Consider the following 14925-nt stretch of genomic DNA (forward strand, 5'->3'; position numbering starts at 1 on the left):
ATTACGTCCTTTATCTTCTATTGATGTAAGCACGCCCCACACACACATACACACACACTCTCTATCTTAAAGGGACTTTCACTGAGTCCGTAACAGTTGTATTAGAAAAAACACTCTTTTATAAGCTGCTGCTTTTCCTTCTAGCAGGAGTAGTTCTTTTTTAAAAAAAGCTCAAATAAATGTCAGTACATCTGTATTGCTGACCGGTGCCACTGGTGGTTACATGTTGTTATCCCTGTTTCTGAGTTTTAGGATCTTTCCTTTGGCTGTCCACTGCTATTATATTTGTGGTTGGTGGATTTTGGAGCATTCTTGCTTGGTATCTCCGTGTAAGCCAAAGCAAATATGAGGATTTTTGTGCCTGACAGTTTAGACTTAATTCTTTCATCCCTCAGCCCACACATAAAATTAGTTTTATCCATCAGTTCTTATCTAAAAACACACCAAGGTTACAATGCCTTGATAGATCTTTAAACTCATCAATATAATCACTTATATTATCAGCAAAACGAAAGAGCTGGTCATTGACTGTAGGAAGCCGAGTGGTGCACAGGCTTCTGTTTACATCAGCAGCACTGAGGTTGAGAGGGTTGAGAGCTTCAAGTTCAAGACCAACCACATAGATGCCACAGAAACTCACCAGCATCTCTACTTCCACAGGAGGCTAAAGAAACTTGGCCTGTCCCCTTTGACCCTCACAGATTTTTGTCGATGCACCAGAGAAAGCATCCTGTTCCAGATGCATCATGGCTTAGTGTGGCAACTGCTCTGCCCAAAACTGCAAGAAACTGCAGAGAGTTGTGGACACAGCTCAGCACATCATGGAAACCAGCCTCCCCTCCATGGACTCCGTCTGCACTTCTCACTGCCTCAGTAAAGCAGCCAACATAATTAAAGACTCCACACAGCCCAGATATTCTCTCTTCTACTCCCTCCCATTGGGCAGAAGATACAAAAGCCTGAAAGCACGTACCACCAGGCTCAAGGACCTCTTCTATCCCACTGTTATAAGACTATTGAGCGGTCCCCTAGAACGATAAGATGGACTCTCGACCTCGCAATCTAAATCGTTATGGCCTTGGACCTTATTGTCTGGCTGCACTGCACTCTCTCTGTAACTGTAACACTCTATTTTGCATTCTGTTATTGTTTTTCCTTGCACTACCTCAATGCACTGATGTGATAAAATGATCTGTATGGATGGTATGCAAAACAAAGTTTTTCACTGTACCTCGGTACATGTGACAATAATTAACCAATTTATCAATTTAATTTACTTGCTGTTTCCCCCATTTTCTAATTGCATGCACTGAATTTATAACTCTACGTTATATCAAAAGTCTGTTGGTTGAAATAGGAACAATCTCTGAAAATGAGATATCTTTAGCTTTCTATGAAGCAACCAAATTACTGAGTGTGTGATTTCATTTTAAGCTAGTTTCTGTGAGTAAAATTGCTTTCCTTCAGTACCTTGTGGCATAATTCAATGCCTGTATATTTTCAGCACTATCCTCCACATCACATTGCCGACTATGAAAGAATATTTCCATCCTCTCCATGTGGGATATGAAGGATTCAGAAGCCTTGTTAAACTCCCCAGGCTACATATGAAGCTTGCTTGTGCTTGAGCCAGCATTTTGTTTTCTACCAAAACAGTACCACAGTGCTCAAGCCGATATTGTGTTTGCAATTTACAGCCAGGGTTTTCCATTATGCTGCAGACAAAAGCTGGCTTGTTTTAATCTTAATTTAAAATTGGCTTGTACAGTTTAAGAGTGCCCTCTCTGGGCTGACCCATCAGTATGTGTACATAGACATTAATTGAGCCTGTATCTGGTAGCTTTGACATTTAGGGCCACTTTCTACTAATTTTGTTGTTATTACCTCACAACTATGGGAGTTTCTCCAGGGTCCCATGATGATCAAGATGCAGCAGTGGTCTTTGTGAGATGTAACAATTTCTTTTTTTTATATGACTTTTCCCACCTCCGCCAATCTGCAGCATACCTGAAGACTATTCTTATCACTAGTGGCATTGTATTTTCGATGAACCTTAGATTTTGCAAGAAGTTCTGTTGAACCCTAACTGCAATAATATCCGCAGTACACCTAAACGTTAAAACAGGGTTATGTACTTTATTCTAGTCTAACACCCAGGTTTGTCAAAGATGATAAAGGCACAAGAGACTGCAGATGCAGGAAATAGGAGCAAAAAAATGAACTGCTTGAGGAACTCAGCGGGTCGAGCAGCATCTGTGGGGGAGGAGGAATTGTTGACGTTTCAGGTAGAGACCATACATCCTGAGTTCTTGCAACAGTTTGTTTTTTTTTGTCAAAGATGATGGTTGCATCATTGATACACATAGATTAACCACATCCTATGTAAAATATTTACATACCTTACATAAATGTACCAAAGGAAAGCGTACAAATCTTTGATAGTGGTGCACATCTTTTTGTAATACCAGAACTTCAAGTCTATATTCTGCAGGAGATAAGATAAAAACATACTTAGATGTATGTATATAAAGGATGAGGAGGAAAATATGTCAGAGTGGGTGTAATGAAGATTTACAGAACTATTCAGAAAACAAGTGGTAAAAAGCCATTGAAATTTGCCAAGAAAATGAGAGAAAATACGAGGCAGAAAAAAGAGGAAAAGGTATTGTGATAAAAGCTAGCATTACCACAGAAAACAAGAAAGGACATTAAGCAGAAAGTGCATATTTTGTTTTCTTTTTCACCTTAGAGAAATGTTACAGGAAATGAACCAGCATTAACAAAATTGATCTTTTGCTTGACTCTGAGTCATAGTGGTGCTGTCAACATTGTGCTTTTTCACAATATCAGGGTTTCAGATTCAAAGATCATATACATCTGAACACGAAATGTTTTTTGCATTTTGGGAGCATATTTATCAGCAACGTTCATTTACGATCAATGTGACCTTAAATGATTTAGTTTCAAAAACTAGCACTTTATGTTGCAAATGATAATTTGTATTAAGCATCAAAGAGTTGTAGATGATGCATTTATATATAGAACTTTATAATATTATTCACAAATATAGTAATAAGGACAACTCCTCGGTTAAATCATTGGCATAGACTTGCCCACTGTGACTGTGAAAAAAAATAGTTGTTACTATTGAGGTTAATTGCCTGGCAGCTGATTGGTTTGAAGCGGGGGTGTCTCATGACGTCAGAGACTGGTTACTTACGATTGGTCATCATGTTGGCAGGGCGGATGACCGGGGATTAATTAGGTAGTGATTGGTTAGGCCGCTTGGCAGGAGGCTGTCAGTGTGGTAACGCCATATTTGTTGTCGTGTCAGAGCCTGGAGCTGCGGCAGTGACGGAGGGAGGCTTCGGAGGCCGGAGCTGCGGCATTGATTGCGATCGGTAGTGAAGGTGGAAGCTACAGCGTTTGGTTTTGTCACCTTGACGAGCAGTTTTCGGGCGTGAGTAGACGCTGGCGTTGCACCGCTGATATTGAAACAGAAGCTGCAGCGATCCTATCCCGGACTGGGAGATGGTGCAACCCTGAGGAGGACTTGGACCGGGACTGGGACTGGGAGTAAGGCCGGGGCCGGGCTGGATGAGGTGAGATTGCGGTGAGTCCGGTTAAGTGTTTCTCGATATTTTCTCCGCTCAGTGCACCTTAACCCGCAACCCTCCCATCCCATCCCACTCCCTGTCTACCTAGCCCACTTCTCCCTAGCAATTGAACAGGGTGCAGGCCATGGATTGTAGCTCGTCCCTCCCACTCTCCTGGCTTTCTCCTTGACCAGTTGATCGCGCTTGTTTTTTTTATGCTTTTAACATTTATTTACGTGCTGTGATTTTGTGTGTGTGAGACATACTCTGCTGGAATCCCAGCTATGTATGCATGAGTGTCATTGTTATGCAGATGTTGTGGATGCGATCTTTTGACTACTGCGCCTGGATTATCAAATCATTATAATAATTTCATCACATCAACCCTATTGTTATCCTAATCTGGTTTCACATTATGTTAACCGGGCAAAAAAAACTGCAGCAGATGTTGCAACAAAAAAATATTTTACACATGATGATGCGGGTGTCAGTATCATAGATACCAATTACATTTGTGTTATCTTTGGGAGAGCACCATATATGATATTTAATATAAAGTACAGTTTTGAATGGCAAAAAAACGTAGAACGAAATAGTTCAAGGCTGCGTTCTACTGCAAGCCAAGTGTTTTCGCTAGTAAAACACTACACAACGTTATAAATATAATAGCATTTGATAACAAGGACATATATCTTATCAGTATCCAGTTTCCTTACCACAACATATCAAAGTTCAGCAAACCTATTTTTTTTCTTTTATCTGTAATATATAATATTCCAAAAGGTTCACTAACAGGGCATCAAAGTGACGAGAAAAATTTTGAATTGAAGAGTAAGAATTTTTTAGCTGTACCGTGTTAAGATAATGAGGGATGGAATGGGGCCTCTTCGTGGAACGAGTTCAAGGCAAGGCAACAGGCAAAAGAAGAGCTGAAATGTTAACTGTTTCTCTTTTCACAGTTGCTGTCTGACCTGAATATTTTTAAGAAGTTTCTGTTTTTATTTTAGATTTCCAACATTTGCAGTTGTTTTATTTTCAGTAAAAGAGCGAAGTAAGTTTTTTGCATCACCCTTTGCCATGGAGGAACTCGATAACTTACTTGATCTGGCAGACTGATAAAATACAGAATAGGAATATATTTAGGAATTCAGCTTAAAATTCATTGTTGAAAATTCTAATTGTTTCCCAAAGGGGACAACAAAGAAATAAACTCCAAGGAAGGATGTTATTCACAATTCGCTACCCAGAAATTTGAGATCTGGAATAAAATTTGCTCTGATGGAATTTATGTGGAAAGAAATAAATCAACACAAACTTATTTTCAGCTTGTATTTCTTGACTCATGGGCAGATGATGCAGCTTCACATTCGAGAAAATAGCAATATAGCCCGTTTTTCTATGAATGCAACCCCACCCCCACCCCATAACATGGTGATCGCTTATATTAAATACAGTTCATTATATACAGTAAGGTTAGTATTAGTAATGTTGGATTGATTAACACGTATACTTAGATTTTCTTTCCTGAAGGACATGAGTGAACTATCATCCTTTCCTGGTCCAGCTCTAATATGACTCCAACTCAGCAATATGGTCAACTTTTGACCATTTTCTCAAATGGTCTACTACTTTCAGAGGACTGTTGGAGTAAAATATGTTGGCTTTGCATGTGACATCCACATCTGTTGGATAATTAAATTAATTGCAAACTGGTTCCAATTTTTTATATAAATTTTATTCAGATAATAATATTTTGGTATACAGTTTGAGACACAAATGACAAGTGCAGCATCTTGAGGTGTAGGTGGCATTTTTAATGTATGGATTCTAAAGCTTTTTGGCAATTTGTGTTTCCTTGCCTATAAGTTTGAGGTAATTAGTCAATAATTCCATTATCATGTCTTGTGACTACCAGAACAGTAGATGAACTCTATGTACCTTTTCCTATGATCTTAATTATCTTAATACATTAATAATGCTTTGTGATTCTGGTTGATTGGTAATAGTTGTTTTTTATGTCAAGAGTATCAGGAAAAAATTCTGTTAAATCAAATTTACACGACAGATGTTAGAGAGGGATGAGGAAAAATTAGCAAACCTTAAATAAGAGTCTGAAATTCCTTTACTTTCCCTCATTTGCCTGCATGGGGTGAAAATGGTGAGATAAATTGTCATTTATTTCAGTGAATGCTGTAACAGTTAATTCATCCTTTTTTTAAAGATCTGATGTTTCCAAAGATAGGCATATGTACTTCTTCAAATATACATGACAATGTGTTAGTCCAGGTTTTTAAGCTAAGATCCCAAACCATAGTCAGATTCATGGGATTCTGAGTCTTTGTGGTCATTAGATTTCTGTAATTGTTGATTGAACATGCAGGTTTTTGTTTGCAGTATTTTAACTATAAATATTTTCTGCAACATCGGCAGCCTCTGCTTGCAAGGGAATCTTGTCAAGGTTTGAAAGCCACTGTTCCAGATCTAATAAACAATTCTATTGATGATGTAAATTGTTAATGTGATCTAGAACTGAAGATCTGAAACTTTTTTTGACACAATATTTTTGAGCTCGGGAAGTGTTGGATTAGCCTAATAGTTTTTCCATTGTCTTTACCTTCCACGTTAAGTCATTATATTACAATTGCATGGCTGATTGGAGTGAATTTACTGGCAATGCTGCAATGTAAAACAAAAGCTCTGCCACTAGAACTGCTGGGTGTCTTGACAAACAGATCAAAAGTGATTAAGGGTATCTTCAGAAATCGCAGTGCATAGCGTTGAATGCACGTGTCTTCACTATCAATAATTTTAGTTGAAATAGACTAGCAGATTGTATTTTATGTCTGTGCCTAATTAAACCTTCTGTTTTAATGTGTTGTCTTTTAAGTTTGAAAGTATGACAAAAGGGCATTAGATCAGGATGTCCAAAGCATCTTGCAGCCAATTAAATACTTTGGGAGTTATAGTAACTCATTTGATAAAACAGCATGTCCCTAAAACAGCATTAAAAAGAAGTAACCATTTGATCTGTTTTAACCATGTTGTTTAAGGGTTATTTACTTTAAGTTTGCAAATCAATTATAACTGATGATGTGTTATTGTTAAGTAATGGAATAACAAAATGTTGGCTTTAAGTAGTGGCATGGTGTCAAGCCAACAACCTATCCCTCAATGTCAGCAAAATGAAGGAGCTGGTCATTGACTTCAGTGAGCGGGGTGGAGTACACAGCCCTGTCTGTATCAGTGGTGCTGAGGTGGAGATGGGTGAGAACTTGAAGATCCTAGATGTGAATATCACCAACAATTTGTCCTGGTTCAACCACATTGATGCTACAACCAAGAAAGTGCACCAATGCCTTTACTTCCTCAGAAGGCTAAAGAAATTTGGCAAGTCCCCATTGACCCTTATCAATTTTTACAAAAGCACCATAGAAAGCATCCGATTCGGATACATCACAGCTTGGTATGGCAACTACTCTGCCCAAGACTGCAGAGAGTTTGAATGCAGCTCAGCACATCATTCAAACCAGCCTTACCCCCCCCCCCCCCCCCCCCATTGACTCCAATAACACTTCCCTCTGCCTTTGGAAAGGAGCCAACATAATCAAGGACCCTCCCACCTTGATCATTCTCTCTTCTTCCATCAAGAGAGGATACAATAGCTTGAAAGTGTATACCATAGGACTCAAGGACAGCTTTTATCCTGCTGTTATCAGAATCTTGAACAGAACTCTCCTATGCTAAAGATGAATTCTTGATCTCCCAAACTACCTTGCAGTGGCCCTTGCACTTTATTTGTTTACCTACACTGCACTTTCTCTGTAGCTGCTGCACTATATTCTGCATTCTGTTTTCTTTTTACTATCTTGATGTACTTGTGTATGGCATGATTTGCCTGGATGGGAGCAAACAAAAGTTCTTCGCTGTATCTTGGTACACATGACAAGAATAAACCAATTCCAATGAAAATTTATATACTTCAGAATTTTTTTTATGAATAGGGAAAAAAGGATAAATATTGCTCAGGACACTGGTAGTACTTTGCTGATGATCTTCATAAAGTACCCATTGGATATCTTGTATCTATTAGAGAGAGCTTGGTTTAATATCTCATTCGAAAGCAGCATCTCTAACAGTGCAGCAGTCGTCCAGAAGTACATTGAAATGTGAGCCTAGCTAGGTTTATACAATGGGAGTTGAACTCGCAATCTAGGGACGTTTTGAAATTTTGCACAAGGTTGTTGCTACCTCACTAGAAACTGCATTGTCCTTGGCTTCTGGAGCTCTAACTTTGAATGATTTTGCTGAGCATCCCATTCTTAAAAACCATGCTATACTGGAAACACTGAATCTGTTAGTCTTTGTCATGAAGGTAGTCACAATGTACTTGTTAAATAAATGATGAAAGTAAACAATATTGCAGGACTATACCTCCATCAAGGCATTCTGTGCACAAAATGTGCTTGATTTAATGAAACAATCATGTTACTTTGAATGTTTTTCTAATCTCAGAGCAAACTGTTTTTTAACTAAATTTGTTCTGTGGTCCTGATGAGTAATCTGTTGTATTATTTGGAGTATCTTCTGTAATTCAACTGAAAGAGCTTTGGAGTCTTTATATGACGTGTCATTTTGCTTCATCACTATTTCACAGTGGGAAAATAAAAGCTGACACAAGAAGTTAGGATAAATTTAATTTTAATGAAATTGGTTGGATGTGGATAGATTATGACATCTTAATGTTGTCATAATTATAAGCCATTAAACCTGAATGGCTTTTTGGGCAGCTTAATCAACTACTGAAGTGACATTGACTATCCAATTATTGTTTCTACTTTGCCACCATTAATGTATTTTTCTCATCAAGATGAGTATGATGCCGAAGTATAGCTTTTTGCTTCCATTGTTGTTCAGTGAGGAACATCACAGTTTTGTTAGAATATTCGAGTATACGTATGAATTGTCGTTTGTCTTTTGCTGATTTTTTTTTTCCTCAGTCACTATAATTTTACTAATAGGAAAATTAGCCCCTTTTCGTGACCAGAAATTGAATGTTGCAGCAGCACCATGCAATTCAAAAAAAAAGGTCCATATTCTCTTTTCAAATAGTAGATGTGCAAAGGCATTTCCCTTTCACGTGCTATTAGTAACACCATAATGTAAGTAATAGTTGCCAGTGCCCTATTGGATTTGATCTACTCAGGAAGTGCAAAATGATCAATATTATTTAAGCATTGCTGTAGACTAAGTATTCCATTTTCTATCTCACTTTGTCAGTCATAATTCTTTCTTTCTAAACATAGTATTTTGGTTCATGATAAAGTTATGATATAGTTTGCATAAGATGAAATGATCATAATCCTTAAAGATTCTGAATCGTAAAGTTCAAGGGAAGATCATAATGAAGAAATATACTTGATGAACTGTAAAATGCTTTCTGGATCCCATGGTGTCCAGCCAGTTTTTAATTGGAATAGTTAGAATGATTTGCAACTCATAATTTGTTTTCCTGAGACAAATTTAAATTTCATTTTTCTTTAAATATATTTATGGATCAGAAGTGGCCAATTTATTCCCAAGTTCTAATTTAAAAAAAATGAATGGACAATAGGAAAATGATTTAATTCTTACATTATTGCCTTTTTTCCAACAGTTTTGCTATTGGTATGCCTTGAAAGCTCAGTATTTGTTTAATTCCTGAAGCCCCTGTTTGAAGCATCATTAAATATAAGTGGTATCATTGAGGAAAAGTATTTTGTTTATTTTTCTAATTAAATTATACTGGCTATTTAGAATGTTGTACAAAAATTCACCCTTAAAAATCACCAAGGGTTATTTTGTAGACAGTATAATGCTCTTTACAGCATGGATAGATAAAATGCTTTTGCTTGATTTGAAATTTGTGGTGTAAATCACCACTTTTGCTGATTTATATTCTCCTTTCACCTGCCTCCATTTTCATACACCATACTATTCCCATTTTCCCAGAACTTGGATTGATGCTTCCATAGTTTATAAATGTTGTATCTTAGAAAAGGAACTGAACCAGTAATTTGAATCTCATTCTCAGCTAACAATGCAGTTACATCAGTTGTGAGGATGGTTAGATTATGTTATGATCACAAGACAAGGGAGCAGAAGCAGGCCATTCGGCCCGTCGAGTCTGCTCCAAGGAAAGGGAAATAGAATTGAGAAATGGGGAATGGGGGGAAAAAAAACTATTCTAATCCCAATTTCCGGCCTTATCCCCATATCCCTTGATATCCTGACTATTTAGATATCTACCTATCTCCTCCTTGAACGCCCCCACTGATCTGGCCTCCACTGCTGTACGTGGCAAGGAGTTCCACAAATTCACCACCCTCTGGCTAAAGAAATTTTTCCTCATCTCTGTTTTGAAACTGTACCCTCTAATTCTAAGATTGTGCCCTCTGGTCCTGGACTCACCCACCAAGGGAAACAGCCTAGCCACACTTACTCTGTCCTTTCCTATCAATATTTTAAATGTCGCTATGAGGTCCCCTCTCATTCTTCTGTACTCCAGTGAGTACAGTCCAAGAGCCGACAAACACTCCTTATACGTAAGCCCTTTCATTCCTGGAATCATCCTCGTAAATCTCCTCTGAACCCTCTCCAACGTCAACACATCCTTCCTGAGATTTCAGCTGTTGAAGAGGATAATTACTTGCATTGTACATTGGTATTTGCGAATAGATTTGATGGCTTTGAGTCTCTGATGTCCCTTATACCAGTTTGTTTATGCACAATTTCTATGGGACTTCTGAATTTCTTCTTGTTCTTAATAGCTGGACAGATGGTTTAGCTACTCTGGGGCAATTGGCTTCCTGATATGTTTCAATGAAGGAATCTTGGGTAAAAATGGCCTCTAAAGGCAAGTAAGCTCATCATTGCACACTTGGTGCACTCATTGTGCCCTGATATGTAGAGACAAAGCTTTCTGTGCAAGCTTTTTGCAAGCACCTTTTATACACGTGCTTAAACAGACAAGTGGTACTTGTAAGTAACAGGTGTGGTTCTCAGTGGTTTTGGAGACTTTTAATTTACGTAGTCATAACATATTTTTCACAGAGCTTTCTGCGAAATATTTGCCTGACTATTTAAAAAAAAATCAATTCTAAATATTAAACTTTCATTAAGTTATTTAAGCAGCTTGGTTTCTGTGTAGCAGAAAATTCTATAATTGAAATTATTTCCCTATCCCTTGCTGTTTTTGTTCACACCCTCCATTGATGATTTCATCTACCTCCAAGATCTTTTTAGAATTGCACAATGAAATATCAAGCCACACCTTATGGTTAAATCTTTAAGGTCAAACATTTAGGACCGGTTCCTAAAAGAGCTTGCATTTCGATATTTAGTGCTGTAAAACCTTTTGATGCATTTTTTTAAAAAAAAATTTTGTTAGGATCTAGGCATCACTGGCAAGGGCAACATTTACTGCCAATTCTTCCTTGCCTTAAGGTGGTGGTAAGCTGCTGCCTTGAACCACTGCAGTCCTTTTGGTGAAGACATTCCACAATGCTATGGAGATGTAGACTTGTGGGAAAGATATAATTATGCTCTCGAGGTGGTGGTGACAGGAGTTCATCACAGTTGAGGATGACATTTTTTAGACTCCCTGGGTCTTCAGATGATTGAAAATCCCAATTCTAGATACATACTTTATTCAGAAGTTGAGGCACGTTGCTTCAGAAAGTGGAGTTTGTAGCCTCAGAATGGAGCCTTCCCTCCATGGACTTGATTTGGAGAATTGTTGTGCTAACTACCTTTCTCTACTGCAGGAAAACCTGGACCATCTACTGACACCACATTAAGGCCCTTGAGGGTTTCCACCACTGATGCTTGCACTGAATCCTGGGGATCAAGCAGGAGCATCACCAGAACAACGTGAGCATCTTCTATGAAGTTGCACCCACCTGCATCCAAGTCTTGCTCTTGAGGAATAAGTGCCATTAGGTAGGCCACTGCATCTGAATGCTTGAGAATCATCTTTCTTGTCAGGTTCTCTTTTCCTAGCTCTCTGTTTTTCTCTAGCCAAAAGAGATGGTACGAAGGCAAGCTGAAGCCTCACTTTGAGAGGTCCTATGCCTGGGATCTCCAGGAATAAATCAATATGTTGCATTGTTTTCAGGGGGCCTTTGAGAATATTCCTGAACTGAGTATGTCGTTATAGGTTCAGTGCTGTGAACCTTGGCCCGGGAGAATCATAGAGTCATAGGTTTGTACAGCACAGGCCCTTCAGCCCACCATAACCATGCCAACCTTTTTGCCCATCTACAGTAATTCCATTTGCCTGCATTTGGTCCGTGGCCTTCTGTGCCTTGCCTATTTAATTGCATGTCTAAAGTCTCTTAAATGTAGTGATTCTCTCTGACTCCTCCTTCTCCTCCAGTGATGAGTTACCAATATCAACCACTCACTGTATATATTTAAAAAATCCCCTAAGATCCCCTTTAAAACTCCTTCCGTTCACCTTTTGGTATCTCTACCACATGAAGAAGATTCTGACTACCTACTCTTATCTATGCCTCTTAATTTCATATACCTCAGCCTCCTTTCCTCTAAGGAAAGCAAACCTAGCCTATCCTGTCTCTCCTCCATAACTTAAGTCCTCCAATCTAGTCAACATGCTGGTGAATCAGGAGATTCTTATCCTTCCAGTGAACTTGGAGGATCTTGCAAATCCAGCATTAATGGTACCTATCTGGTGCCTTCTGCAGGTATCCTGGGTGCATGTGGAAGGGCAGGGATCACTGCTGTCTATAAACAATGAGGGTTGAGGTTTTGATCTTTAAACACTGTTTTTCTCTGTTGACAAATGCTGCGCTGGCACATTGAAGAGCTCCAAGTCATCAATGATTTGTTCATTGAAGCATTTGAGAAGATGAGTCTTGCTCTCAGATTCCACAAAACAAAAGTCCTCTACCAAACTCGCCCACTTTCTGTCATTCTATAACGGACATAGAAGATTACTTACCAATCAGCCAACTCTGGATTATAGAAGTTATCAATTAATGAAATGTCATTCATCAAGAAGTAAAATGCCTCTTGTAGGCTTCCATTCCATTCTCCCAGTTCCTCTTTCTCTGTTGTATCTATTCCAATGATGAGACTTTCCACACAGCCACCCGAGATATCTTCCTTTCTCCTTGCCTGTGGCTTCCTCTCCAACCCATGGCTAATCTACCTTTTTTAAAAAAAGTCTTCCAACCTGGAATGGCAACTGTCAGTTGTGACCAGCTTGTAACCAGGTCAATAATAGTACTATATTGTATTCTTTAACTGAATTTGCTTTTTTTTTGATTAAGATATTTTCTCATGCTACATATATTTGTTTGAAAATTAATCTCCTAATTCGATAACTACCCCTCCCTTGTCCATATGTTCAGCTGGTGTTTTACTTATAATTTTCAACAGTGGGTTTTCCTTTACTGCATCCTTAACTGACTTAAATTTTCCCCTTTTTCATTGGTAATCCTTTCCACACAGGCATTGATACATCTCTGGCTTAGGTGATGGCTATCCGGTCTATAGCCTTCCTGGCCCCATAAGCAGCTCCAGTAAGTCAAGAACCTGAAGTTGTTCTGTACATCACCCTTCCAGCCGCTCTTTGATGGTCCTTTACCTTTTCCACCCTGCCTGATCCAGCATGTCTGTGGAAATGATGAAAATCAGAAAAACTGAAAATAGTGGACATTTAAAATAAATGCTGGAAACACTCAGCAGCTTAGGCAGCATATGTGGAAAGAGAAACAGAGTTAATGTTGTAGGGAAATTATCCTTCATTAAGTAGGAGAGAGAGAGAGAGAGAAAGTTTTCCAGTTCTGATGAAGGGTATTTGACCTGAAAAGTTAACTTTTATTTTTCTGCCTAATCTGGTGAATGTTCCCAGCATTTTCTGTTTCTATCTCTGGGAATTGTGTTGAGCTTATTTATTCATTTTGAATTTAAGTCCTTAAAATCCTTTTATATATGACACCTAGCTAAAATCATTGATTCCCACTTAATTTGAAGTCTCAGCTGCAATTAGCCCCATTCCAGAACTTGTTGTATTTACACAATCGTATTTGTACATTGTATGAATACTGAAGCCTGGAAGCAATAAACTATTTAAGACACAAGATAACATCTATAGATATAAAAAAAATTAGACTCGGATTATGGAATCTAGTATAATCAGCACTGGCCTATGTTGACTAAATGTTAATGTTTTTTTCCTCCACAGTGGCTAATTACTTGTTTCTTAGTTGTTTGTGGTTGCTTGTGTCACCCTGTCCTGGACTGACTTTTTGTCTTCTTTGCTGGTACTTAATCCCATTGGAGAAATTTAGCTCAACACTTCCCACGCACATCTGTTGCTCATTATTATTTGCTATTGGCCACCTTACCTCTATCAATTTGTAAGTTAATCATCTTCTGGGACATCTGTTTAGGAAAGGTAATGAAAAGCATTACAATTCTAGATTATTGGTTCTTTATTCTGTGGGAAAGAGGATGGTTGACCTGCCTAATGAAACTGTAAATCCTGGTGATGCTGCGACCAAATTTCTGACCTTTGATGCACTAAATAATAAGATGCATTTTTGTCTGATTTGTATATCAATGCTGCATCTTGGGACATTTTTCTGTATTGAAGATGCTGGTCTTATCTTTTAATTAGAATCATTATTCATCAGGAAGTAAGATGCCTCTTGTAAGCTTCCATTCCATTCTCCCAGCTTCTATTAGGTTAATACTGTTTTTATTCAAAAACTACACAGATTTTGTCGTGTAGTGTGGCATTGCTTCAATAGCATATTGGAGTATTTGCCTGCGTAGATTTTGGGCCTGGTTGTTAGAGTGGACTTGAACTTAAACATTCAACCTTTTGCTTTGGAGGCAACAACCTAATATTGCCATTTTGGAGAAGATATTTTTTTTAAGAGTAAATTGATGAGTGGTACTTTGTTACTATGTTTAGATTCTAGATAGTAATAGTTGACAGAGGTGATGAAAATAATGACTATGTAAATTTATTTTGGCCACTTTGGAACTTCCTGAAGTGCCTGATTTCTACAAATCAACATCTTTTTAAAAATTGTTCTATGATATAAAGCACAAATTAATTTTCAATTGAACAAAATTCTGCCTCCCCAACTCATGCTCTCAAATTAAATTAATAAGTTAAATAACTTTTTTTTATAACTCTGCTTCCCAAATTTTGAAATATAGTTATGATTCAAAATTTGAGGTTATTAATTAAAACTGCAAAGTCTAATAAATATGAAATAAAAAGAATCAGTGCTGGAAACATATAGCAAATCATAAC

General features: G+C 38.0%; 1 protein-coding gene across 6 annotated transcripts in view; it reads left to right on the plus strand.

Annotated features, from left to right (window-relative positions):
• The first annotated feature begins 3318 nt into the window (after positions 1-3318).
• ccdc186 (coiled-coil domain-containing protein 186) overlaps positions 3319-14925 on the plus strand; it is an 82386-nt gene continuing 70779 nt past the window's right edge. For 3 of the 6 annotated variants that reach the window (XM_052027540.1, XM_052027544.1, XM_052027545.1), the window contains exons 1-2: positions 3319-3613; positions 11399-11573. The gene's annotated coding sequence lies outside the window, so the exon portion shown is untranslated. Of the gene's footprint in view, positions 3614-11398; positions 11574-13106; positions 13178-14925 lie in introns of all 6 variants that reach the window. The other 3 variants (XM_052027542.1, XM_052027541.1, XM_052027543.1) reach the window with 3 other exon arrangements.

Source organism: Pristis pectinata, chromosome 12 (assembly GCF_009764475.1).
Source record: "Pristis pectinata isolate sPriPec2 chromosome 12, sPriPec2.1.pri, whole genome shotgun sequence".
Classification (NCBI taxonomy): domain Eukaryota; kingdom Metazoa; phylum Chordata; class Chondrichthyes; order Rhinopristiformes; family Pristidae; genus Pristis; species Pristis pectinata.